Raw genomic sequence first — 27743 nt, forward strand, 5'->3', positions numbered from 1 at the left:
TACAGATTAAGTGCTTAACTGATAACATACCATCGTTCTTTGCTAGAGTCTATTTGTATATGGAAGGAAGAGAGAAAAAGGAAGAATCAGAAAGAAGCTAACGCGTTAGATGTTGACAAGAGCCAGGCATTCTGCTAAGTGATATACATGAATTATTTCATTCTATTCTAACAACAGGTAGAATCATATTCCCCCTTCTTATTGATGAACAGGCTGAAGCTCTGGGGATTTAAGTACAGCTACAAGGTCAACAGACAAGCCAGGTGAAAAGTTCATCCCATCAGTTCTTCAACTTCATGACCTCTCCACTATAACATGCTGAATAAACTCAGGTACGATCTGAATACTGACACTTTCACTGTCACTGTGCTTTTTAAAAAATTTTTTCTTCTCCCTAACATTCTTTAATTGGGCAACTTTAATTCACTGTCTAACTACGGGCTCTAAACATTCTGAATAATTACATAATCAAGGCATAATCCTAGGTCACAGAGTAAAGAGGACTTTCTGAAATACTTTCCCCTCTTGAGGAAACATGATGAAGTTAAAGCAAAAATAGCACAAAGAGGCTTGAGTCTGGTTGCAGAGTCAGGCTCAATGAAATTTAAAGAAAACCAGAAGATGGGGAAAACTGGGGCAGTTGAAAGAAGGCCAGACACTCTAATCATCTCAGTAGCTTAGAGTTTTGGTACTGAGAAGAGTTGGAAGTTCACCCTATTGAGACCCTCTTCAAACACGTTTTCTCCCTTGACTTCAAAACTTGCTTTGTACATGGGATGTCTGAATAACTCTTTGAACCTATGCATTTCTCAGCAGAACACAGAAAAAGAACTGATCAGAAATTTAAATTTCAGAAACATTCAAAATTGCAAAAGATAGATTTATTCCCAAAATATTGTGCCGTGGCTTCTTATTATGCCCCTTACAAATGGTAACTGCACTGGCATCCATGCCAGAATGGACAGTTTGAAAACATCCAGAATGGTTGTACAAGTGAGAATAAGTAACGAGAAAAATTATGTCAATTCTCAATTATTCAATTCTCCTGTATGTACTCAGTAACCTTTATTGAATTTACTGTCTTATTAATCCTGATTTTAACGTAGGAAGTATCAGCTTGTTGGGGTTTTTTTGTTCTTTTTTTTTTTTTTTATTGGAGGTCCACTCTGTTCCGTGTATTGCAATGAACTCTGAAAAGAATACATGAGCATAAAAGACAGACTCCTTTAAGCATCTTTCAATATAATGGAAAAACAAATAAGTGCACAAAAATGCGCTCAATACTATGAACAGTGCTCTTAGACATGGCATACACATGTGTATGCACACTTCTGTATGAAGTGCACCACAGATGGCGTATCTGTCTTATCTATGCCATAAACATGGAGCCTCTATTCTGTGATATTTCAGATATTCCAATGTTGCAGAAAGCTCCCACTTTGCTTTAACTACTCATTTGGCTGTCTTTCTTCCCCCAAACACCGTAAGCTTCAAAAATGAAGTGGCCATTATTTCTACCTATTAATATATATGTGGTGCTTTAAATAAGTGCTAAATAACTATTTTTTTAATGAATGACTGAATAAATGAATACAGTGTTTTCAGAGTCACTTTGACATGTTTCCAATCACTTCAAATTTTGCCCTTTTTAAAACAAAGTATTTTCTTTCATAGCATGTTAGCTTGTCTGGGCTGACAAGTAATAGAGTTCCTCGTATAACAGGGATTATTAAATGAGTACTTCTCACAGAAAAAATTGCAAAATGAGGGCAAATTTGATTTGGAGAATTTCTTGATTCACCTTTCCATCAAAACCCCCTTTTCTGGTACCATTTAAGGATCACATCTCATTCATTCTTTCTACATATGGAATTAAGTAATTAATAACAATAATAATTAAAGCTCCCATGCTAAGGGCTGAAAGCAGAAGAGCAACTAATACCTCACTCTCAGGAATCTTACAGTCCACAGGTAAAGAAATCAATAAAAGCAACAAATAAAAATTACAAACCATGATTAAATGCTAAAGCAAAGCAGAGTAGTGACAGGAAATCCTGATCTAGTCCCAGATAGAAACTAGGAGATCAGGACGAAATCCCAGACCTTGCAACTAACTGTCTTCATTTCAAAAGGTACTGTACCATTTCTGCAAGGTTGATTGCTAGGTATACAGATTAAAATAACTCTCTAATCTGATGACTTGCTTTTTACTTACACAGAACAGTAAGTTAGGCAGTGCATCTCAAAAAACAGTCCAATCTAAGGTAAAAGTTTAAAATTTATATACAATAGCCCATCACAGAAAGCCAACCAGAATTACTACAGTTGAAGACTAGGAACCTAATTTTAACAGGTTCATCAATTAAGTTTTCTGCATACTGAAATTAAATCCACTACCTTATGCTGACTTTGCTTACTTAAAAACTACATCTGAGTTTCATACCTGGTTGTTTTTGTTGAAGCTCTTCTGCTCTGAATGCAACTCAAATATGAACTTTTAATTATTTTTTAACAAGGTGTCATAAATTCAACAGGAAAATATGAGCTAAAAGCCATGAGAGGCACTTTGAAAACTGCACCAGAGAGAATTCAGTCACTCTTATCAAAGAAAATAATATTAGATAGCATAGTTAATTCCTACTGACAGAAACTACTTTTCCAGAAGAAAATATGAACTCTATTTGGCAGCAACATTCTTTGAAGTTTTCAGTGAATCCTTAAGTATTTTTGACTCTATGTGTTACAGCCTGTGTGTAAATGGACACATATTAACACACAACATAATAAGCAAAGAAGGGTGATCACACACAGCAGTTTTTTAGCAATACAAGGACTGGATTTGGAATATGCAGACCCGGTGGTTGCTCTACCATTTACTTTTTTATATTAAACAGATCATTTAATCCCTCTGAGCATCAAATTCTCTAATCTTGGATATGTGAACAACAGTACTTATACCATACTTGCAGAAAAGAGAATCAAATTGAATGAACATAAGCAGTATAAACTCTGAAGTGTTATTCAAATGTAGAAGTTGAATAATAATCACTGTCACAAATATTTATTATCCATGTCAAATACTTGGGATTATAATGGAATATGGAGGAATCTCTGCTGATTAACCATATTATATTATAAACTAAGCCTAGGAAACAGAAATAATGAAGTATGTCTCTATTATATTACCAAAATAGCTGTCAAGTGTTTAATATACTTTAAGAACTCAGTTTATTCAATTGTTTTTAACAGAAAATATGGGAGCTTCTGTTTCTCAAGAATGACCACTAACATGAACTAGATCCCTTCCACAAAACCAACATGGGATATGCTTCAAAAGTGAGAAGGAATGACTAAAAGAGCCCAGAATACAGCATAAAAAACTACAAGAAACCCCTGGGGAGACAAAAGATACATAAAGGAGGTACAGGTGGGGAAAGGGCTATGGGGTATAGGATAGGGAGAAATATCTACTTATGCATTATTTTTCTTCCTCATGATGAATTTTTTGCCCAACCATTGTCACAGGCAGGAAAAGAGCAGCACTGTGACAAACTGGCACAAAAATAGAAAATATAAACAAAATGAAATTTTATTAAAAGAAACGCCTTCCCTTACCAAAACATTAAAAAGTCCTAGATGTTTTCAACAATCACAGTGTTTTAAAAAAAACCGATGATATCTATGTCATATAAATTACTACAGAAAAACTGAAATGATGCTACCAACTTATTTTATGGGCCTAGTAAAATCCTGACTCTAAAACTGGATAAGGAGAGTGTTCATGAAGGCAAATATAAATTATTAGATAACAGTACACTAATATATTAAAAAATAATAGCTTAGTGATTAAAAAAAACTAGAAAGTGCCTCACTCCTACCTTTACATAACAAAAACTAGACAAAAAGCAAAATAACAATTTTCTTTAACCCACCAGAGAACTGAGATCTCAATACAAACAGTAACAGGCATACCTCAAAGATATTGCTGGTTCGGTTCCAGACCACCACAATAAAATAAATAATGCAGTAAAGCAAGTCACATGAATTTTTTGGTTTCCTACTGCACATAAAAGTTATGTTCATACTACACTGTAGTCTATTAAGTGTGCAATAGCATTATGTCTAAAAAACCAATGTAGGGACTTCCCTGGTAGTCCATCGATAAAGAATCTGCCTTCCAATGCAGGGGACATGGGTTCGATCCCTGGTTGGGAAACTAAGATCCCACATACTGCAGGGCAACTAAGCTGGTGCACCACAACTACTGAGCTCACCTGCCTCAATGAGAGAGCCCACATGCTGCAAACTACAGAGCCCACATGCCCTGGTGCCCATGCACAACAACTAGAGAGAGAAAACCTGCACGCCACAACTAGAGAGAAGCCCGTGTGCCACAACAAAAGATCCCACATGCTGCAACTAAGAACTGACACAGCCAAAGAAAATAAAGAAAATAAATAAATAAAAACCAGTGTACATACCTTAATTTAAAAATATTTTATTACTAAAATATACTAACCAAAATTTGACAATGCAGGTTTGCCACAAATCTTCAATTTGTTAAAAACAAACAAAAAAATGCAGTATCTCCAAAGTATAGTAAATGAAGTATGCCTGTAATAAATACTTCAATAAAATGAAGCATGCCCATAACCCAAAATCTGGAGTAAAATAGGTGCCTACAGGGAGAAAAAAAGGCCATCATTTGCTTACCTGGTACAGATATTACCATATGCCATTTAAGCTAGTAAGAAGATTCAGCTAGAAATACTTAACAAATTTTTAAAGGTTATGTGTGGGTCACTGTTCTAGTGTGAAGTCCCTGATGCCTATAGGCATGGGGTGTTCCAAGCTTTCATAGGCTTTTCCTCCAGGAAACTCACCTGTTAACTGGGAAAATCCTAAAAGAATTTTTACCATGATGCTGGCTGGAGGAGAACTGCGTTTTGCTTTCAAAATTCTATCCAGACATATCACCATTGTTTCTCCTATAGAACAAAAGCCTTAATTTGCTGGGGGAAGATTAAAACAACAACAGAGAAAACAAAATAAAAAACCAAATAATCCCTCAAAAAACAAAAAATCTGTAGCCTGAGTGAACTGGTGGAAAGTCACTACAGCTGAAGGAGAGAACAGCAGCCAACACCAAAACTCCATCACATGCCTTATATCTCTTCAGGAACAAAAGCCTTAATATATAAGGGGAAGTGCAATAAAACTAAAGCCTCAGGCACTGGTGGAAAGACACTGAAGCTGGGGAAGGGCAACAGGAAAAAAAAAAGCTCTATCTCTGGGGTCTGGGGTGAGACAAAAATACGTGCTATCTCCAGGATTACAACTGTAGAAGGGGCAAGAAGAACTGTGAAGACATGCCAGCCTATAGCAGGCTTAATTAAAACATGACAAAATCATCAGTTCCCCTAATCCTCACCACCATGCTAATAAGTATAGAGTAAAATAACACTGGAATACAGCACAACTCTTGACTAGATTAACACAAACTCCATACTACAGGCTTAGCAGAAGGAAGGGTGTGTTGATTTCTATGCATACAAAAAAATCCAAAAAACAAACCAAACAAAAAATAACATCAAAGAAGCTTATTTCAGAATCTACTGTCCTTTATAGCATATTAGGTCTTCAACAAGGACAAAAATCACAAGACGTGTGAAAGGGCAAAGGAAGAAAAAAAAAGTTTAAGAAATAAAACAATCATCAGAATAAGATCCAAATCAGATATGACATAGATGGGACTATCAAACAAGAAATTTAAAATGATTGTAATTAATGTGTTAAAGACTATAATGGAAAATATAGAAAAATGCAAGGATAATAGGTAATTTGAGTAGAAAGATGGAAATTATAAGAAACAAATGGAAATGCAAAAAATGAGACATATAGCGAAAGAAAGAAAAGAAAGAAAGAAAGAAAGAAAGAAAGAAAGAAAGAAAGAAAGAAAGAAAAAGAAAGAAAGAAGGAAAGAGAGAGAGAGAAAGGAAAGGGAAAGAAAAAAAGTTAGTTTAGTTAGGAAGGAAGGAAGGAAGGAAGCCAGGCTTTTCCTGATGTATAAGTAGACTTTAAACAGCCAAAGAATCTGTGAGAGGTGAAAGATAGGTCAGTAGAAATTACCTTAACTTAAGGCAAAACGAAAAAAGAGTAACAGTACAAAACAAATCAAAAACTACCACAACAGAACTGAGCTGTGACATAAGAGCTGTTAACAATATCAAACATATTAACATATGTGTAATTGGAATCTCTAAAGTGAGAATAAGGTAAAAAAAAGGAAGAAAATGGCTGAGAAATTTCAAAAATTAGTGAAACACAGCAAATTACAGATCCAAAAACCTTGAAGGACACCTAATAAGAAAAATACAAAAACATGTATTTATTTCAAACTGCTAAAACAAAAGATAAAGAGAAAATCTTAAAGAAAGCCAGAGAAATAAAATATATTACAGAGGAACATGGACAAGAATTACAGCAGACTTCCCATCAGAAACCAGACAGGCAAGAAGACAAGAGAGTGATATCTTTAAAGTGTTAGGAGAAAACAAAACAAACAGAGAAAAACTTGCTAACATAGAATTCTATAACAAAAATATCCTTCAAAAAGGAAAGTGGGGAGGAGAGACTTTTTCAATCTAACAAAAACTGACATTCATTACCAGCAGATATCTATAAGAAATGTTAAAGAAAGTTCTTAAAGTAGAAGAAATATGATAGGGCTCATAAACTTGGATTTACACAAAGACATGAAGAGCACTGGAAATGGAATAATGGTAAAATTTTATCATATTTTTATTTGCTTTAAAAACACTGTTTAAATCAACAAGTGTAACAATACAGTTTGTATTTAATAACATATGTACAAGTGAAATGTTTGATAAAAACAGATCAAGGGATGGAAGAGAGGAGCTGGAAATATACTATTATAAAGTACTCACATTACATGTGAAGTGGCATACTGTATTTGAAGGTAGGCATAAATTATTTTGAAATGTATATTGTAAAAACTAGGACTAAAGAAATAAAGAAGAAAAGAAAGAAAGAGGGAAGGAGAGAGAGAGAAAGGAGAAGGAGAAGAAATAATTATAATTAAGAGGCAAAAAGAAACAAAGAACAAATGTAATGAGTAGAAAACAGCTAGCATGATGGTAGATTTTAATCCAATCATATGGAAAATCACTTGAAATATGAGTGGTCAAAACAAACCAGTTAAATGACAGAACTTATCAGATTGGATAAAAGAGCAAGACCCAACTGTATGTTGTCTACAAGAAAGCCACTTTAAAGATAAAGTCTTAGGTAGGATAAAACTAAAAGGATGCAGAGATGCATACCATGAAAACAGAAATTAAAAGAAAGCTGTTGTAGTCTTATTAGTTTTATACAAAGTAGCCTTATAACAAGAAAGGTTATCTGGTATAAAGAGGGACAATACATAATTATAAAGCAGTCAATTCCATGAGAAGGTAAAAGAATTTTAAATGTGCATGAACCTAACAAAAGAACTTCAAAATAGATTAACTGACCATAAGTGAGTGGGTTTATTTCTGGGCTTTTTATCCTGTTCCATTGATCTATATGTCTGTTTTTGTGCCAGTACCATACTGTTTTGATTACTGTAGCTTTCTAGTATAGTCTGAAGTCAGGGAGTCTGATTCCTCCAGATCCATTCTTTTTTCTCAAGATTGTTCTGGCTATTCGGGGTCTTTTGTGTTTCCATACAAATTTTAAAATGTTTTGTTCTAGTTCTGTGAAAAAAATGCCTTTAGTAATTTGATATATACATATAACTGAATCACTTTGTTCTATACTTGAAACTAACATAACAGTTATGTTATGTTAAAAATGGTTTTCAAATGGGAGAGGAAAAAAAGAACTTCAAAATATATGAGTCAAAGACTGACAGATCTGAAAGGAAAAAATTACAAATCCACAATAATAGTTGAAAACTTCAGCATTCTTCTCTCAGTAACTGATAGAAAAATTAAGCAAGTAATCATTAAGTATGTAAACAACTTAAATAGCACTATGAACCACCTTGCCCTAATTGACATTCATAAATCAATCCACCCAACAATAGCAGAATATATATTTTTCTCAAGTGTACATGAAACTTTCAAAGAAATATACCATATCCTGGGCCATATATTAAACTTTAACAAATTTAAAAGAATAGAAATAAAGCAAAGGACATTTTTAGACCATAAGGGAATTAAACTTAAACTAAATAACAGAAAGATATCTGGAAAATCCCCAAATATTTGGAAATTAAACAACACATTTCTAAATAACACATGAACCAAGAAGGAATTGTCAAGGGAAGTTTTTTAAATGACAAGCTAAAACATAATTAAAATACAACATATAGAAATATGTGTATGCAGCAAGTGCTGTGGTTAAAGGGAAATACATAGAATTAAATGCTTATATTAAAAAATATGTAAAATCAGCAACCTAAGCTTTCAGTTTAAAACACTAAAGAAAGAGGAGCAAATTAAATGCAAAAACCAGCAGAAGATAAGGAATGTATAAAGATCAGAGTAGAAATCAATGAAATTAAAGCAGAAAACAATAGATAAAAATCAAAGAACCAAACACAGGTTCTTTGGAAAATTAGTAAAATCAACAAATCTATAGCAAGACTGACAAATAAGAAAAGACAGAAGACACAAACTACCAATATCAGGGATGAAAGAAGGGGCATCACGACTGATAACACAGGCATCCAAAAGATAAGAAGGAAACTCTAGAAAACAGATAACCTGATTAATCCTATATCTATTTTTTAAAAAAGAAATTTATAGGGAAAAAAAATCTTCCTAAAAGAAAACTTTACACCCAGGAAGTTCCACTTGTACACTCTACCAAACATTTAAGGATGAAATAGTAGCAATTCTACACAATCTTTTCCAGAAAATAAAAGGAAACACTTTCTAATTCAATCTATAAGGCCAGCATTATCCAAAACAAGATAAAGATATTTCAAGAAAATGAAATCATACTCCAATATCCCTCATAAACATAGATGCAAATATGATCAACAAAATTAGTAAATCAAATCAAGCAATATATATATTGTGTTCATTCTATGAATTCAAGGCTGATTCAATTCTCAAATATGAATCACTGCAGTTTACCATCTTAAGTAAAAATATATGATCATCTCAGTAGATACCAAAAAGCAATCAACCAAATTCAATATCCATCCTTGATAAAAGTGAACAAACAAAACTTTTAGCAAACCAGAAATAGAAGGAGACTTCCTTAATTTAATGAAAAATATATGAAAAACTGGCAGTTAACATAATACAAAATAATGAGAGACTGAATTTTTTTCCCTAAAGTCAGAAAAAAGACAAATATCTTCCCTTACCAAGCTTATTCCTTGTTTTACTGGAAGCCCTAGCAAGTGCAATAAGACAGGAAAAAGAGATAAAAGGCATACAGATTGAAAAGGAGAAATAAAATTGCCTTGCTTTATAGATGACACAGATACCTATGGAGAAAACCTCAAAGAATCTAAAAAAAAAAAAAAAAATCCTAGTACTATTAGGTGAGTTTAGCAAGGTTGCAGGGTAAATGCCAATAAACAAAAGTGAATCTAATATCTTTATGGCATCAATCAACAACTGAAATTTTAAAAAGAAAATCCCATTTGAAATAGCATCAAAAATATTTAAAGGTCTTCCCTGGTGGTGCAGTGATTGAGAGTACACCTGCCGATGCAGGGGACACGGGTTCATGCCCCGGTCCGGGAAGATCCCACATGCCGCAGAGCGGCTGAGCCCGTGAGCCATGGCCACTGAGCCTGCGCATCTGGAGCCTGTGCTCCGCAACGGGAGAGGCCACAACAGTCACAGGCCCGCGTACTGAAAAAAAAAAAAAAAATTTACAAATAAATTAACCAAATACATATAAGTTCTATGCATTAGTCCAGTTCTCCAGAGCAACAGACCAGTTGTGTGTGTGTGTGTGTGTGTGTGTGTGTATGTATGGAAGGCAATCTGCTTTAGTCAAAGTCTAATGATTTAAATGTTAATATCATCTAAAAAATACCTTCACAGTGAAATACAGACTGGTGTTGATTATGTACCTGTATACCATGGCACAGCCAAGTTTACATAAAATTAGCCATCACATTTCTATATTGAGGACTACACAACACTAATAAAATATATTAAAGAAGATCTAAATAAATGGAGAAATATACCATGCAAGTGGCTTGATAGACTCAACAGATATGACAATAGATATAACTTCTAACAAAATTAATCTACAAATTGAATGCAATCATAATCAAAAGCACAGCAAACATTCTGGTAGATTTTGCCAAGCTGATTCTAAAATTCACATGGAAAGACAAAGGAACTACACTAACCAAACAATCCTGAAAAAGAACAAGGTTAGAAGATTCACACTCCCCATTTCAAGACTTACTATAAAGCCAAAGCAATTATGACAGTGTGGTATTGGTGAAAGAACAGACATATGTTAGTGGAGTAGAATAGAAAGTCTAGAAATAGACCAAGATGAATACAATCGATTTTTGCAAAGGCAAATTAATAAAAAGGGATAGTCTTTTCAACAATTATTGCTGGAACTGCTGGACATCCTTATTTTAAAAAAGTGAATCTCCACCTACAACTAATACCTTATTCAAAAATTAACTCGTAATAGATCATAGATGTAAATGCAAACTGTCAGACTAAAATTTCTCGAAAAAAACATGAAAAATAAAATGCTATTTGTAAGATTTTGGGTTTGGTAATAAGTATTTTGATGACACCAAAAGTAACATACATAAAAGGAAAAATAAAACTTGCTAATTAGGACCTCATCAAAATTTAAAACTTAACTTTTGCAAAGGATACTGTTAATGAAAAGACAAGCTACAGACTGAAAGAAAATATTTGCAAATCACATAGTGGATTAAACATTTGTATGTATAATATATTAAGACCTTTTAAAATTCAATAATAGAGATATGGGGATATATGTATGGCTGATTCACTTTGTTACAAAGCAGAAACTAACACACCATTGTAAAGCAATTATACTCCAATAAAGATGTTAAAAAAAAAACCTCAATAATAAGGGGAAAACTCCACGATAACAAATCACTATTTTAAAAAGATGTAAAAGATATAAACAGACATTTCATCAAAGTATATATACAGGTGGTAAATAAGCATAGAAAAAGAGTCTCAACATCCTTAGGCATTAGGAAAAGAAATTTAAACTACAATGAGGTATTACTATATACCTATTAAAACGGCTAAAATTAAAACAAATGAACAAATCCTGACCTATCAAAATCTGCTGAAGATGTGAAGCAATAAGAACTCTCATTCATTGAGGGTGGGAATTCAAAATGATATAGCCAGTTTGAAAAATGGTTTGGCAGGTTCTCATAAAGTTAAACATATATTTACCATATGACTCCATAAGCATTAGACTAAATAAACAGAATATTACTAAGGAAATAAAAGATTTGAATGACTCTATTAATCAACCTGATCTAACTGACATTTATGGAACTCTCCACCCAATCATTTAAAAATAAATCATACACTGGACCATAAAACTAGTCACAGTAAATTTAAAGTGCTCATATCACAAAGATTACATTTCATGACTACAATACAGTTAACTTAAAAATTATAGAAAAACTAAGTAGTCCTATATATACTAGGGAAATTGCACTTGTAACTTAACAGCTCCCCACAAAGACTACTGTAGGACAAACTGCTTTACTGATAATTTTACTGAACTTATAAAAAAGAAATAATACCAACCCTGCCAGAACAATTTTACAATGAGAGGAAGAAATACATCACAGCTCATTCTTTGAGTCCAGAATTACCCTGAAATCAAAACTAGACTAACATTATTAGAGAAAAAAAGCTACATAAAAGTCAACATTAAAACTTTAACAATATATTACAGTCAAATCTAGAAATATATAAAAAGGAAAATAAATCGTATGTAAGTAGGTCAGAATCAGGGCTTTTGCATTTGAAAACCAACCAATGTAGTGCAAAATTATAAGGTAATAAAGTAGAAAAAATTATGTCAATAACTGAAGAAAAAGCTAATAGACTGGATGAGCCTCAGAATCTGAATATAAACTCTGCACATAAAATTCTTGATTAATTACTAAATAGCAGGCTCAGGTAAGAGCTGGGAGGCTTGACAAAAGAGGAAAAAGAAAAACGAAGAAAGATAAAGAGAGAAGAAGGAAGAAGAACAGGAGAGAAGAGGAGGAGGACAAAGAGGCAGTAACAGCGACTGGAAGCTGAAAAAAAGTATCAGCTGCTGAACACTGCAGGAGAAATAGATTTCAAAATTTGATTCCAAACAAGTTAATTTATAAGGACCTTTTCCTCTTTTTTTTTGGAAGAACAAAATCATCATCATCATCACTGAAAGAAAAAAGGAGTTTCTAAATTATTAAAGTATATTACTTACGATGTCTACTTTTCCACCAAAAATTATTAGGTAAGCAACAAAACAAGAATAAACACAAGAAACTGTGACCCCTATTCATGAAATAATCATTTAATAGAATCTGACTCTGAATGGCCACAGATGCTAGACATACCAGGCAAATAATTCAAGGAAGTTATTATAAATATGTTCAAAGAATTAAAGGGAGACATTAAAAACTTAAAGGAAAATATACTTCAATCTATGAACAGATATAGAATCTTAGCAGAGAAATAGAAACTATAAAAAAGAATGAAATGGAAATTCTGTGTCTGAAAAGTACAACTGAAATTTACTAAATGGGGTCAACACCAGTTGAAGAAGAAAGAATCAGTGAATTTGAAAATAGATCAATGGAATGAATAAAATTTGAACAACAGAGACAAAAAAAATGTAGAAAATAAACAAAGGCTCAGAGACTCTGGGGTAACATCAAATGATTCAATGTACATTTCACTTGGAGTACCAGGAGAGTAGAGACAAAAAATGAAAGAAAAATATTTCAAGAAATACGGGCTGTAATAATTTTCACAAACTTAGTATAAAGGAAAAAAAGAAAAAAGTAATATTAACTTACATATCCAAGAAGTTTAACAAACTCCCAGTGGGATAAACACAAAGAAAATCACACTCAGGTACTTCATAGTCAACTTCTGAAAGCTACAGATAAAGAGAAAACCCTGGTAGCAGGGGGAAAATTGATACATTACATAAATGTTGACAGTGATGCAATCAATGATGGGCTTTATATCACAAACAGTGGATGCCAGAAGACAACAGAATGGCATGTCCAAAGTACAAAAGGAAAAACAATTCAGCTAAGACCTAATCTATATCCAGTGAAACTACTCTTCCAAAATGAAGTTGAAATACACTTTTTTAAAAATGAGTTAGCAGCAGATCTTTACTAAAATAAATGCTAAAGGAAGTCTGGAGGATTGAAGAGAAATGAGACCAAATAGCAACTTGAATATATAGGAAGAAAAGTAAACTGTACATATACGTATAGTTATGTATACATCTATCTCTGTGTATGCATATACACATATACATGTATACATGCGTATATATGTATGTATGTATGTATATAAATTTTCTTTTAATTCTTTAAAAACATTATGTTGAGTATAAATAGAAGTGAAAAAGAGTGTTCACACTGCATGATCCCATTTATATGACATTCTAGAAGAAACAAAACTAATCTTTAGTGACGGAAAACAGATCGTTAGTTGTCTAGGGCTGGGGATGAAAGGCAGAAATTGACTGCAAAGGGTCTTAAGGGAAGTTTTTGGTGTGATGGGAATTTTCTATATCTTCATTGTGCTGCTGAGCACACAGATGCATATACTTATCAAAATTCTTCATACTGTACTCTCAGCATGGGTACATTTTACTGTATATAAATTATACCTTATTAAATTTGATTAAGAAATACATAAAGCAAAAACTACTGATTTGACAAAACATAAAGGATTTCTGTTCAATGAAGAATATAAGAAAAGTTATATATACTACCAAATGTAAAATAGACAGCTAGTGGGAAGCAGCTGCATAGCACAGGGAGATCAGCTCGGTGCTTTGTGACCACCTAGAGGGGTGGGATAGGGAGGGTGGGAGGGACACGCAAGAGGGAGGAGATGTGGAGATATATGTATACATATAGCTGATGCACTTTGTTATACAGCAGAAACTAACACAAAAGTGTAAAGCAATTATACTCCAATAAAGATGTAAAAATTTTTTTTCATTAAAGAAAAAATATATTAGAGACTAGGAGAGATGCTTGTAAACTATTAATTGAGAATATACAAGGAACTGCTAAAAATTAACCAGAGAAAGACAAGAAACCCAAAAGAAGGAATGAACTAAGGCTGCATATATGAAAAAGAGGCTCATCTTCACTACTAAGGTAATACAAATTTCAAAATACCAGTTTTCAAAGTGACAAAAATCAGGAAGTTGGATAGTAGAAATGTTAGAAAGTATAAGGGTGAAATTAAGCTGCCAGGTTTTGCTGTTAGGCCTGTAAATTGTTTCAGGAAAGCAATCAGGAAGTACTTAGTAAAATTACATGTACATGTGACCTACAAAATCCTCTTCTGGTAATACTAAGTGTCAATCATAGGAGATAAGATGAATAAAATGTGGTATATAAGGAGAGAGGCCTTGCACAGACTGATATCAGAGAAGTAAAATTTATTTTCTGAATAAAGGAAAAAATGTATTTGTTACATTGATGCTTCTCAACACTTATGTAATGTTGTGTCCATATCCTTATATCTGAGCTATTACTCCTTTCTCAAGTGATAGCCTAAACTATGAAGACAACAGTAGTATTCTAAGCATGTGCTTTGGATTACTGTCTTTCTACATATCAAAGTGGATATAGCATTCTTTGGGGAACATCAAAGGATCATTTCATCACTTATTCCTCTCTAAAGAGAATATATTTATTTATCATGGTATGTGACATACTGCCAAGACTCATCTCATTTTACATTGAAAAATATGCCAAGAATCATGATTTAGTTTAGATGAACATTATGAAGTAACAGTATCCCTCATTTCACAACAATTATTTGGTGACTGGGAGTAAGCGCATCTTATGTTGTCTAAGAATAATCTACAAGTCCACTGGAGACCTATTTTCTACCTCAGCTTGTACCCACTTTTACTCTATTACAAAAATATCTGATATCTTTATTTCCATGTGCAATTTTTTCCAGGTAAAATTCTATTAATAATAGTTTTATTAAAGTATGTCATCATGAAGTTCTTTCTCTAGTGGAAGAGATAAGACATACAAGAATAACTGTAAGAAAAGCAATGTGTCATAAATGATACCCCTTCCTTTAAGGAATGAAGAAATTATTAAAGAAGAGGATCAGAGAAGTTTGTGGAAGAAATATCATTTAAGTTGGACCTTGATGTAATGGAGAATTCACATATTCTGAGATGGAGGAGCAAGATATTCCAAGTAAAGAGAACAAAGGGAGGTAAGAAAATAAAGAGTATGTAATGGAACTGCAAGTATTTCAGTTCACACAATATACTGTACCATATGGGGAGCCATATGAAATAAGACAGCAAAATTAAGTCAAAAGGCAGATCACAGATAAAGAATTTGAACTTTATTACATACAATTTGGGTAAAAGGTCCTGGTATATCAGAAACAAGTTAGGGATATTAATCAGTTCCATGGGAAGAGCTTGTAGAAAAACTGAAATATTGGTTAGAACGTTATGACAATTGTCCTACCAAGAGATAAAGAGAGCTTGAATTAGGGAAGATGCTATGCAAATAGAGACAAGAGGAACAATGTACATAGAAATTTTTTTCTAGGAAATGGAAAGCCATTGGGTAAGGGAGATAAGAAGTAAGTTAAAATGACTTTTTTTCCTATTCTAAGTGACTGGTAGTACACTTAGTTCATTGCTAGGAAGAAAAAAAGGTGGAAGACCAGGTGTGAAATAATAGTAAATGTAAATATTTGTGTATATATATATATATATACATATATATATATTTGCCCCTGGTTCCTGCTACTATTTAGTCTTTTACCCCAGTTTCTAACACAGAGCTCCCAAAACACTTATAATTTCCTGAGTGATGGAAACACCTTTTGTTCTAATGAGGTGACTCCTGATGGGCACCTGGATGGGGGCTGGTCATGAGAAAGCAAGTCATGATTAGAAGCTAGGAACTTTCAACCCCACCCCACCCCCATTCGCTAGAGAAGGCAGAGGGGTTGGTAATTGAGTTAATAATTGATCATGCCCACATGATAAAGCCTCCATATAAATCCCAAAAGTACAGGGTTCACAGAGCTTCTAGGTTGGTGAATACATACACAGGCCAGGAGGATGGCACACCCAACTCCACAGAGACAGAAGCTCTTGCACGTGGGACTCTTCTAGGCTCAACTTATGTATCTCTTCATCTGGCTGTTCATTTGTATTCTTTAAAATATCCTTTATAATAAATTGGGAAGAGTAACTAAACTGTTTTCTTGGGTTCTATCAGCCACTCCAGTACATTATCGAACATGAGGAGGGTATCATGGGAACCTCTAATTTGTAGTCAAGTTGCGGGTAGCCTGGGGACCTACGACTTGCACTTGACTTCTGAAGTGAGGGGAAGTCTTGTGGAACTGAGCCCTTAATCTGTGGAATTTTTACTAACTTTGGTTAGTGTCAGAATTTAATTGAATTGCATCAACATCTGACATGTTGGAGAACTGGTTACTGTGGGGAAAAAAACACACACACACGTCTGATGGCCAGAGCAGTACTAGAGTTGTGAGGAAATACCTGACTTTTTCCTTTCTGGGCATTGGGTTTAGCAGAAGATAAGAAAATGTACTCTGGACTTAATGAGTTTTAAGTGCCTAAGGCAACTTTAACAGGAAATGTTCAAAGGGTGATTGTATTAGTTGAGGTAATGGAAGCTGCTGTAACAGAAAAACCTTGACATTTAATGGCTTAACACAATAAATATTTATTTCTGGTTCACCTAGTCTAGTAAGGGTGTAGGAGAGGGTAGGGAGTCTGTTTCACAGATATTCAGCAACTTTGGCTTAACAATTTCTACGTCTTTAACAAAGGGCTTCCACTGTTTCTCTGGGTAATGGAAGGCATATTGTTAAATTAAAGTAGAATTCATCAGAAATGATGCACCATGCTGTTTATTGCTACATTGTTTATAATATCAAAGTTAGCAACCAAATGTTCTTCTAGTTTACTGTAATGAAAATGGATTGTTTTCAGAATCAGAACAAATGAAATAATTGTTTTGAGATACACCAATACATCTCTCTCTCTCTCTCTCACACACACACACAAACACACTCATACATACACACACATGTAAATTCTCACGAGGGCAGACCACTGGAGAAAGGCAATGGAAGAATGGTCCGTTAGCTGCATTTGAGACAGTAAGCATGCCTAGTCCTCTTATTGATTTAGAAGAAGTGAAAGAAATGGCTTTTACTAGGGAAAAAAAGAAAAACTCACTGAATAGGATATAGCTTCTTAAGGAAACCTCAACTACTAACCCAGCCTTTAAGTGCATTAAGTAGTGTAAGTCCGTTTATGTCTTAGGCCATAAGACATATACATGAAATACCTAGAATAGGCAAATTCGTAACAATGCAAAGTAAATTAGAGATTACCAGGGTCTGGGCAGAATGAGGAGTTATTGCTTAATGGGTACTGAGTTTCTCTTTGGAGCAATGAAAAAATTTTGGAAATAGACAGTGGTGATGGTTGTACAATATTGTGAATGTAATTAAAGCCACAAAATTGTACACTTAAAAATGGAAAATTTTATGTTATATATATATATATGTCACCACATTTAAAAAAATGTTTTAAAATGAGTGTACAGAAGTTGGCTTATAACTACTGACTGCTATTTTAAAGTTAATTAATTTATACTTACCTAATTGATGAACTCGCTTTTCTACCTGATTCTAAAGCATCCTAGAATGGTTCTTTCTGACAGTTTGTATTTTAAGCACTTCATTTCTTTTTTTTAACTCAGAAAATGATTTTATTATTTTTTTACATTTTAAACCTCATATTTATAACAGCATATTCTTTAAAAAATCAAGTGGTTTTTAACAGGTTTATGAGATAAAACACAAGCCTCCTGCTGTTCCTGCCCTGTTCCTGATTCTTACTCCCGTGAGGACACTATTTTAATAATTTTAGTGTTGCTTCTTTTATATCTTCCATATTTTTATTTTAGCCCTTATTTCTGAGAGTTCAATTAAATTTTAATTTTATTTCCTCAAATTTTAGAACAAGCTTAACTAACAACAACAATAATAAATATGTTCTACTTGATAATAAAATAGAACAATTTTGTTTGCTATTGCTCTGAACACTCACACCCACATACCCACAAACACACAAACTCATGTTAATTTCACAAATATATTAATTTTACTAGGTTGTTACAGAAATTAGACTATATATATTATATAGCAATGAGATTTTATATGTGTATGCATGTGTATGTACACATTTAACTCAATGCCCAGCACAGAATAAGTACTTCATACTGCGTAGTGGTATGACATAAACTATAGACAGAGCTCTGTTTAGACCTACATTAATTTCAAAAAGTAGTGTGCAGAATCAGTTGTGCTTTAAATAGTGTGCTTTAAATAGTTTATTTTAGATTATATCAATCTCCTAAGTCCTCTCTTACAAAATTCTTTAGATTAATGGCTATTATGATGAAAGTGTCAATCTCTTCATTATAAATTCAACTATTGAAAAATACTTTTAAGAGTTAAGATTTGAAACAGTTTTTTTTTCAATAAAACCATTAACTTGAAACTTTATCTAGAATTCTCTATATTCCATTAGTAACATAAGGTGGCAAATCACACAAAACTAATATTAGAGAGTCCCATTACAAACGAAGCCTATGCATTCTTCATCTTTATCCCTCCATCGTACTACAGAATGAGAAATATGCTTCAGGGTAAAGTTTCCAAATGCAAAAAAAAAAGATTCAGTTCTGATTACATTAAGGGAGAGAAGATAGGATAGCATTTTACTGATGATAAAGAAAGTTGTCAATAACAACTGAGTCACAAAGGACATTCAGCTCAAATTTTATCAAAGATCCAATGAAATTAGAACACTGTTCTCTAGGCATTCTGTTTAACCAAGTTTTTCCATATTTCAATTTAGTTATAGAAAATATCTGCACTACATTTTCCAAACATTCTATTTCCTGATAGAGCATCTTTTCAGTAATGCCCACTATTGGTCATTTGGCTGCCATTCTTTATTGACACTTGAAGGCAGCTGTGAGTTTAGTAGCCAACTTTAGTTAATTAGAAAAAGATTTGAGGGACTTCCCTTGTGGCACAGTGGGTAAGACTCTGCACTCCCAATGCAGGGGGCCCAGGTTCGATCCCTGGTCAGGGAACTAGATCCCACATGCATGCCGCAACTAAGAGTTCACATGCCACAACTAAGGAGCCCACCTGCCACAACTAAAGAGCCCACGTGCTGCAACTAAGGAGCTGGCGAGCCACAACTAAGGAGGCCGCCAGCCACAACTAAGACCCAGTGCAACCAAATATATAAATAAATATATATTTTTTTTAAAAAAGGAAGAAAAAGATTTGAAATTTTTCAAACTGTTCCTGGCTTCCAATGCATACCGTATTAATCTGTTCAGGCCACTGTAACAAAAAACCATAGACTTAGTTGCTTAAACAACAGAATTTCTCACAGTTCTGGAGGCTGTAAAGTCCAAGATCAAAGTGCTGGCAAATTTGGTTCCTGGTGAGAGCTTTCTTCCTGGCTTGCAGTGTGTCCTAGCTCGCTGTGTCCTCACATAGAGCTCTAGTCTCTTCCTCTTCTTATAATAATTATACTGATAATCCTTATACCTCTAATACTAATTCCACTATGGGGGCTCCACTCTCATGACTTCATCTACACTTAATAAGCTCCCAAAGGCCCCACCTTTAACACTATCACACTAGAAGTTAAGGTTTCAACAAATGAATTTTGGGGGAACACAAATATTCAGTCCGCAACATATACTTTGCAATTATATTTAATTTGAAGTCAACACAGAACCTTAAACATATTTCTAAGTATCTTCTCATTATAAAAACTGTCTCTCTTCATAATTTTATTGAATATTTTAGAATGTTCTCATATATTGGTGTGCATCAGACTCACCTGTGGGAGCCTGCACACCATAAAAATGAGATCCAACCCAAACATACAAATATAGGCACAAATTAATGAAAACATTAACTTGGGTTTTCTATAGATGAAAACTCCTGGCATAAAAATATCTCTTCCTATATAAGTAATCTAAAGAGGATACTGGGAAGCTAAAAAAATACCTCTTTAAATCAAACTCCTTTGCAAATTCGTAAGTAATTCCTGATTATTATATATCCTTGATCCCTTTTGGAAATCTAATGCAATCTTCAAGTCATATTCATCAAATATTAATGGCTTACTATAATCACACACTTGTTTATAAAAATCAGGAATATATAATTTTGGGAATAGGTTTCATCAACAGGATGAGACAGTGCTCTCAGAAAAGTAATGATGATTAAATATCCACAAAGAGTTTTTTATAACATTCTGCTTTATGTGTTCCTATGCAGCCTCATGCTGTTTGCTGCCACATTTCAGAAATACCAAAGAGCAAGGTAAGGTTTGGAGAAGGACAATAATAATAATAAACCATAGAACAGATTTATAAGTGAAAAAGATACCAAAGGTCAGAACTCCTCATTCCGAAAGACTGAGGTTGAAATAACTGAAATTACTGTAAACAAAGAAGACATGGATAAAGTGAACATGGGTATTTACTGAATTCTGGATGCATAGAATGTAAATCTAGAAAACAGTATACTCTTTGAAAGCACATTACTGCTTCACAGATGAGGCAAAGCAAGCAAAATAGCTTCTAGGAAAATTTAGGTGAATTTGCATATTCTAGATCAGCATCAAATGATGAAGGAAAGTTAAAAGTTATTTAGGTCAAATCCCCATTCTATGACATTTGACATCATGCAAAATAATCATGCTTCCTCAGAGGCAGCACTTTAAAAGTAAAAAAAAAAACATCATGAATGAACTACCTGTATGTCTTACATTAGAAATAATTTAGATAATTTGTAATATTATAAGTGATTCAATATAGTTCAGATATAAAAATACATAAAATGCAAGCATATCTCATATATATGACATATATATATCTCAGAAAACCACTCTTGATCAAATTTCATTACAACAGGTAATTAGCATCCCTCATTAGATGAAAAGTGCAGATGGAATATGGTCACAGAAGCCAAAATACCTGTTACCTATGTTAGTTGTTCCCTGTTTTTTTCAGGAAGATTGGACTTATGCCCTAGAAGAGTATCTATAATTTTCTATCAGAACCTGGTGGTCATGCATTAATGGACCAAGCATAACTTGGCCCATTAATCCTGAGTAGAGTAAAAGTATGGAGTATTCTGTGATCACACAACATGTCTTGATGCCTTATTGGTATTCATAGCTTCTCTCAAGTGTGTGGTAGGCTGGAGATGGTCAGTCCTTATTATTCAAACCTGGATCACTGGCAGCTTTCCTCTCATTCATCCTCTGGGAAAACCCTGTGTCACAGTTAGAATAAATGGTAATGTGCTCAGTTCTGTAGCTTATCCCAAGACCTGAGAATTCTGAATGGCATTTGGCCTAATTCCAGAAATTTTATTCCACATTGGTTTTGCCTTTCCTGAGCTTTTTTTCATTTCAAAATCTGTACCAAAAATAATCACCGTAAGATCAAGCACTGAAATCAATGCCAATGTCCCTGGACTCTCTTTTTGAACCAGCTTCTTTGAGTGTTTAGTGTCTTTTCAAAACATTGACTGATTAAAATTTTTATGCTTTATTTTGAGACCATTTTCTCATTTTAACTCCTTTGAGTTGCTGTGATTTTATAAATAGTGTCCTTATTATGATCTGCTTCTGGCCTTCCTCACAGACTTCAGCGAGAGTCCTGGAGTCCTGGAGCCTATTTTTGTGCTCTCCTGAGGAGGCTTGTTCCCTAGCTCTCCCTCATTGTGAGTTTGTTCCAGGCTGTTGGCTGCCTAATGCTTTGATGTCTCTCTCCATTAACTAACTCTTGCCTTTCAACAACTGAGCTTCGGTTTCTTGTTTACTGCCATCCTTCTCACAGCTCTTGGCTTACTACTCTGTGTGTCAGTAGAATCCTTGGCAACTACCTGTGTCATTTCTTGCCCCTCCTTCTCCACAAATTGCTTTTCACCAGTCTGGCTTTCCAAAGACAGCCTGTCAGCAATTCAAAGTGTGGATTTTATCTCTGGTCTCCTAGACAGTGCTCATTTTAATTATTAGTAAGAGGCAGAAGGCTGACACATAAAGGTAAGTAACCACCTACGCTGTCACTAAAAAGGCACAAGGATTAAGTCCTGTTCAGGGTGCCTGAAATCCCAGATGAGAGATTCATTTCTCTGATTTTAAAAATTTTGATTTTATTTTTAGGAGAGCTTGATCAAATTGTAAATACTCTCTTCTGTTTACCTTCAGGCTTTTCTACATATACTGCTGTGGCATTTGCCGTATTATATATTCTATCTCATATTGTCATAATTAATCATTATTAATACACAATATCATAATTAATTTTGTTTCTATGCACCCATGAGACTGTAAGCCATTTACATAGGCATGGTGTTCCAGTCATTATATCTTAGTGTCTAGGGTAGTACATACATGGTGACAGTAGGTCTAAATACATGGCTGTTGAGTTAACAGATATAAAACATAGGTGGAGAGGTGGAAAACTTATACCACTAACTTCTAATGCATTCATTTTAAATGTAAGAAGTATCAGTTTGGGAAGTAAGTCAGTTGATGCAACAGAAAACTCAAATAACAATGGCTTAAACACAAAACGGTAAATTTTGCTCATATAATGAGAATTCCAAGGGAAGGAAATTACTGTTATTGATTTGAAAGTTCAGGTATGTCATGGCTAAAATCTCAGTAATATTCCTAACCTTTCAAGGCAGCAAGGTGGCTGCTCCAGTTCCAGTCATCATGTGTACCTTCCAGGAGCAAGGAAGAAAGAGAAAGGGCCAGAAGGAAGACAAGATACCATCAACAGCAAGAACACAGAGACTTCCCAGAAATTCCATCAGATTCCTGTTTATATTTCATTGGACAGAATTATGGCACATTGTCTCCCATAGCAAAAAGGAGAAAGAGATAATGGGGGGCTTGTGGGTTTTTTTTTTCTCTTGACACCACAAGTAAAAAGAAGAAGAGAATGAATGTTAAGCCACAAAAAAATCACTGTCACAGAGGGGTACTGAGGCGTATATGAGTGCTGGGAAAAAGTCAATTTAAGTGACAATGTAAAAGATTCAATGTAAATGAAAGAGAGCATATAACGTCAACTGATGGCTGCTTCACCATCTTGCCCAGTAATGGCTGACAGAAGTCAGACATTTTGATCTATAAGCTTGAAAGCCTGACTGAGGCATGAGATCTTCGTGGGAATCCTAACACAGTATCTTTCTATTCTTCATTAAGCCTCTTCATGGGCTTCATAAATAAAGTTGTCCTGAGCATTTTCTAAATATCTGGCTCTGTGGTACATTGAATAATATACCATAATACTTGCCTTCAAGCTGCCCACCCTAATCTAAACTTTGTAACAACAGAAGTGAGCATAGGATCTTGCAATTCCCCTGAAGAAGCACTTAGGCTGAGTATGTGCTTGTGGGGTGAGAATTTTGTCAGGGAAGGATTGTCTTAGAAGGAGAAAGTGGAGCCCGCCAAATGAAGTGCAGAAGGGTGTTACTGGCATAAAGGCATATGCATTAGTGCATAAAGGCACAGGAAGGCAAAGGAAGTGAAAAGCATTCTGGGATTTGTAATTTTTCAGTGGTGCAAAGCACAGAATTCAGAGGGTAAAGACAATGGTAGGGAGACAAATTAGAAGAGAGTAAGCAAGAACCAAAGGCTCTTTCTGAACAATGAGACAATGAATAATTTTAAGCTGTCATGAGTTCTGCGTTTTAGGAAAATTATTCTGGTGTTACTAGGGACAGTTTACTGGAGACATGTAACACTGAAGAGAGAGAATTCAGTTAAAGGAGTGTTCCAATTGTTCAAATGAAAAATACGAGGGCTTAACCCAAAACAATATCAGAGGATTTGGAAAAAAAGACCGGTTTCCACAAACATTAAACAAGTCCAAGAACAAACTCACCAAATGCTGTGTGTGCGCATGTGTGTGGTAGGCAGTCAGGGGAATAAGTGTAGAGGTGGGGCAGAAATGAGGGTAGAAAACTAAAACAACTCCCATTTCTGCACTCATTCATGGATTCAATAATGATGATTGAGTTGATTTTCCTAGTGGCAGTGGTGTTTGGCGTAATGTGCAACCTCAGTAAGACATAATAATATACACAGCTGCTCACATTAATGCCTATACATCTGACCCAAGCACAACATGAGGCAACTTCAAGAAGAAAACAGTCACTCAGCCATTGAGAAACCCAACAATGTGCTCTTGAATCATGGTTGAACAGCCTACTTCCTAGAGCAAATCTCAAGGACCAAAGGAATATTATGAAACACTAGATTTTATTAAGCAAAGGACAAGCCTGTTCACACCATGTTTCCATGGTGAGTTACTTAGTAGCCTTCAAAACAACTTATTAGCGAAACCAGAAACTTATTATATAGCCTCTGTAGCAATTAATGAATAAAATCTGGTATCTAAAATATGATGAAAAATTCTTAAACCATAAGGAAAACGATGCAGTCTTCACAAAGCCAATCCAAGTAATTAGATACTTAAATAAGAACAGCAAGGCAAAAAGGAATAGATTGTGGTCCCAGCTCCAGAGAAAACCAGCAGAAATGGTGAGGTGGAAGCATGCAACAGTTCCTAAAATTAGCATTCTATTATCCTGCCTTTATATTCTGCAGGAAGGTGCCTTAAGGTTCACCAACCCAATAGTCCTTGTCACTGCTATTAGCTCAACGAAAATAATAACAAAGGATCTCTTAGTGCACTGCCTGGTTTGAAAAAAATTGTATAGAAGAATAAATTCTCAAAATAATTCTGGTTTTTGGACAAGAAGAGCATCCATGTTAAAAGATCCAGCTCTTCTTTTTCAAAAGATTGGTTTCCTGTATGTTTGTGCATTGGGAGATAATCTGACCTTAAGGACAACAAAATCAATAAATTAGCAGAAATGAGTAAGTAGGATTAAAACATATACAAAGCATAGTGTTTATAAGCTCATTTTAAGTCAAAAGGACCTCGATTGGAATCTTGGCCTTTGCACTTAACAGGCTTCTTAGCTTCTCTAAGCCTCATCAATAATATAGAAATAAAAGCACCTACTTCACAGAATTGTTGTGGGAACTAAATGCTCATGAGGCATCCAGCCTTAAATCTGGCAGATAATAAATCTCAAATACATATTAACATAAAGGATGAATTAACAACATTCTGCAAAGTACTGATTTGTATTTCCCTTTTACAGGAGAAGAGATTAAGGCTCTGAGAGGCTCACTGACTTATCCAAGGTCACAATGCTAATAAATTTGCAAACCAGATTCAAACACAGGTCTACTATGGTGGGTTCGCTGTTCTGATTTTTTTTTATTCTATATTTTAGAAAATTTCCTTTTAACAGGACAGGACATAATATAAATACTGTGCTAAGCTTATGGCTTCAGAATTTAATTGAAAGAGGGACCATACAGAAGAAAACGAAAGTAAAAGCAGTCTATTCCAAACAGCTCAGTGTGATAGCCCTGTAAATGATCAAGTTTAGAACATAGAACCTATGAGAAATGGTTAAAACGATCACAACAATCTAAGTTTGGAGAAGACACAGTAGGGGGAAATATAATTGCAGTTATCAAATTTACAGAAATGTAGTTTAGAATATTATGCACACTTTCACTTTGCAAGGATGGTTTAATTATTCCCAAAGGACTAAATATTAAATGCAAGGAAAAATGACAGTAATAGAATAGACACCCTGCTGCCAAGTTCGAATGAGAATTTACAGGAGTGGGGGTGATTTTAGGAGATGGATGAGAGGTCCATTGTGATTCAGGGATGAATTATTATGTTTACATTTGCAAGTTCCGTGGTTATAGGGGAGCTGCTGGGTCGTAAGAAAATCTTAAAACTTGGATTAATTTTTCCAAACAATGAATATTTCAAAATCAAAATGTAATGTCTGAATTCTCATGTTTAATTATTAAAATGCCCATGAGTTTACCAAAAAGAAACTGTTCACAGAAATTTGCCATTTAACAAGGTTATTACCACCAAAGAATTTGATTATCCTATAAAATTTTATCTCAGTATACAATTTCACATTTACCAAAGGATATATTATTGGTCACTAACTTTAACTGAAGAAGTTTAGGGATTACTATTACCAAATTCTACTTTCAAGCTAACCACTGATTCCAGATATAAACATGGATAACGGCAAGGAAAAAATTAAATTCATATTTCTAGGTAGTTACATACCATACTGGTCAGGTCAGCAGAGTATAAAAAGAAGGTCTATTACCATCTAATAGCAAAATGAGGTTTTAAAAACAGTGTCTAATATAGATAAGCAACAAGGATATACTGTACAGCACAGGGAATTACAGCCATTATCTTGTAATAACTTAAAATGGAGTATAATTTGCAAAGATATTGAATCACTATACTGTATACCTGAAACTAATATAATATTGTAAATCAATTATGCTTCAATAAAAAAAGAAAAAGAATTCAATAAAAATTTTTAAAAATTAAAAAAAAATAGTGCCTAGATTTCTCATAAACATAATTATACAATCACACCAGGGGGCGCTCTTAACACTGAAATGATGGATGACATTTTAAAACATGTGGTGGTCTTAGCTGGCCAAAGTAAAGATTTTTCTAAGCATGTATAGTACTTGCAACAAGTGCTTATCTCTCCAAAATGTTTGCTGGCAATACACATATTTTATTTTTCATCCAACTGATTGCATTAAGACTATCAAGTTAGTCAATCAAGTAAAACTTTTTCGACGGATAGGAAATATCTTATTTTGGAAACCTTTGTTTATTTAGACTGGTATATGTCTCTTATACTTTCTGTGGTTGGGCTAATTCTGAATAATAAATATAGAGTGCTTAAGAGTACATACAACTTTTTAAAACGGTTTTGTTGTCAATTTTATTTTTTACAAAATTTCTTACCAGAACTTTAACTTTCTTTCTTTCTTTCATAAAAAAGGAGGGATCCTCAACATTATCTAAAATTGACACTCATAGTGAAATTCTAATCTCAGCACCATGGGCCTTTTCCATATTTTGTCATTACCTGATAGGAACTCTGAAGCTCAGATGCTCTCCTCAGAAAGTTCAAGATTCAGATTCCTAAAAATATAATTAGAAAATTAGTGTGAGGTTTCAAGGAAACAGAAAAAGGCAAAAGGTAAGGATGGGCTATGTTACCCAGAGAAAATCACCATAGACTACTTCACCAACAGTAAATATTTTTATACGAGTGACACCTGATTAAATAAACTTTAAGAAATAACTTAAAGTACAAAGGAAAGAATTGCAAAGTATTTGAAAGGAAGAGGACATAGTTACCTGTCTTTCTATAGTGATACAGAAGGAGTTTGTAAATTTTTCTCAACCCATGTAC

The 27743-nt window shown here is 34.1% G+C and overlaps 1 protein-coding gene across 1 annotated transcript in view; it reads right to left on the reverse strand.

Annotated features, from left to right (window-relative positions):
• Window positions 1-27471, reverse strand: part of COX7B2 (cytochrome c oxidase subunit 7B2) — an 83138-nt gene extending 55667 nt beyond the window's left edge. The window contains exon 1 of the mRNA XM_022567140.2: window positions 27414-27471. The gene's annotated coding sequence lies outside the window, so the exon portion shown is untranslated. The remainder of the gene's footprint in view (window positions 1-27413) is intronic.
• Window positions 27472-27743: the final 272 nt, after the last annotated feature.

The sequence above is a fragment of the Delphinapterus leucas genome, chromosome 5, assembly GCF_059928025.1.
Source record: "Delphinapterus leucas isolate spDelLeu-1000000601 "Yukka" chromosome 5, BTC_Dleu_Yukka2, whole genome shotgun sequence".
Classification (NCBI taxonomy): domain Eukaryota; kingdom Metazoa; phylum Chordata; class Mammalia; order Artiodactyla; family Monodontidae; genus Delphinapterus; species Delphinapterus leucas.